At 52.6% G+C, this 2,078-nt stretch overlaps 1 non-coding gene across 1 annotated transcript; it reads right to left on the minus strand.

Annotated features, from left to right (window-relative positions):
* Positions 1-285: 285 nt before the first annotated feature.
* On the minus strand, positions 286-450 carry LOC115030323. The gene has a single exon (XR_003835904.1). It is a non-coding gene; the product is annotated as a U1 spliceosomal RNA (small nuclear RNA).
* Positions 451-2,078: the final 1,628 nt, after the last annotated feature.

The following is a 2,078-nucleotide window of genomic DNA, read 5'->3' on the forward strand; positions in this document are numbered from 1 at the left end:
TTTATTATATGTAAGCACACTGCAGACACTGCAGAAAAAGGCGCCAGATCTCGTTACGGATGGTTGTGAGCCACCATGTGGTTGCTGGGATTTGAACCTCGGACCTTTGGAAGAGCAGTTGGGTGCTCTTACCCACTGAGCCATCTCACCAGCCCCTACTCCTTATTTTCAAATCTTAAACTGAGCAGAGCAAAGGTAGTCTTATCTGGAACAAAATGCGTCCATCTGCTATGTGGAGAAGACGAGTAGAACAGAGTCCAATCTAACTTTAAGTACAGTAATAACCAGGGGAGAGCGCGAACGCAGTCCCCCACTACCACAAATTATGCAGTCGAGTTTCCCGCATTTGGGGAAATCGCAGGGGTCAGCACACCCTAAAGTGCAATGGGTGAGCCTCGCCCTGGGAAAACCACCTTCATGATCATGGTATCTCCCCTGCCAGGTAAGTATGCTTTCCCAGCGCCCGGCCCCGGCTCACACCCGCCGCCCCTCCACTCTTAACACACGGTCACTTCGCCCCGTCCGATCTCGGGCCTACCCCGACGTACACGCCATTCTTGCGCTCCGCTGACACCCGGGGTCCCGCGCTCCCTCCCTCGCCGCGGGAGAAACCACTCGCATTTCTGCACGGAGCGCGGACCCGGCAGACCCTGCGCGCTTCATCTGCATACACCACGCCCATACCCGTGACATCAAGGATGACGCCTGGTCATCTACCTTTCTACCCCTTCATGGCCGCCTTCATAGTCTTTCTTTATATTCTACTATTGTAAATTCCAAACATTTTCACCTGATCCTTATTTTCCCCTTTGGGAGGAGGGGGTAACCGTGTAGCTCGCGGAGGCTGGCCTGGATCTGATGCAGGAGAAACTTGGAGTAGAATAGTACTAATAGGACTGGAGAGTTGGTTCAGTGGTTAAAAGCACCTGACTAGATTGCAAAAGACTCGACTCCCAGCATCCACATGGAGGGTTACCACTTTCTTTAGCACTAGCACGTGTGGTGCAGACACACATGAAGGAAAACACTCATGCACACAGGGTAATAATAATAATTTTTTTTAAAAAAAAAGGATGAGAGAGAGAGTGAGTTGCAGGATTGGAGAGATGGCTCAGCACCGACTGATCTTCCAGAGGTCCTGAACCCACGTGGTGGCTCACAATCATATAATATAATGGTGTGCCTGAAGAGAGCTACACTTTCTTCAGACACTCGAGGAGGAGGAGGAGGAGGAGGAGGAGTGTGATGTCCCCGGGTTCGCGACCTTGGCGGCCCCTTTGTACCCCCTCACAAAAGAAAAGCTCCCGTTCAGCTGGACTGAGGAACATCAGCAGGCTTTTGAAAAAATAAAGACTGCCCTGCTCACTGCCCCTGCCGTGGTCTTGCCTGACCTGACTAAACCATTTACTCTGTATATAGATGAACGGACCGGAGTGGCTAGTGGAGTATTGACCCAAGCACTAGGGCCATGGAAAAGGCCTGTGGCCTACCTGTCAAAGAAACTGGATCCGGTGGCCAGCGAGTGGCCTTCTTGCCTGAAGGCCATTGCACCTGTGGCCTTGCTCGTCAAAGATGCAGATAAACTTACTTTGGGACAGCATGTTACTATAGCTGCCCCTCATGCCCTTGAGAGCGTAGTCCGCCAGTCCCCTGACCATTGGATGACCAACGCTTGGATGACCCACTACCAGAGCTTGTTGTTGACTGAAAGAATCACCTTCGCCCCACCGGCCATCCTCAACCCGGCCACTCTGCTCCCAGAAGGAGAGGCCTCCACTCCAATACACCGCTGTGCTGACATCTTGGCAGAAGAGACCGGAGTCAGAAGGGACTTGACCGACCAACCGTGGCCGGGAGCTCCCAAATGGTATATGGACGGAAGCAGTTTTCTGGTGGAGGGATAAAGGAGACCAGGAGCAGCAGTGGTGGATGGAACACGGGTGGTCTGGGCCAGCGGTTTGCCGGAAGGAACTTCTGCTCAAAAGGTGGAACTCATAGCACTAACACAAGCGCTCCGGATGGCAGAAGGCAAGCCCATCAACATTTACACTGACAGTCGCTATGCTTTTGCCACTGCA

Source organism: Mus caroli, unplaced genomic scaffold, assembly GCF_900094665.2.
Source record: "Mus caroli unplaced genomic scaffold, CAROLI_EIJ_v1.1 scaffold_25474_1, whole genome shotgun sequence".
Taxonomy (NCBI): domain Eukaryota; kingdom Metazoa; phylum Chordata; class Mammalia; order Rodentia; family Muridae; genus Mus; species Mus caroli.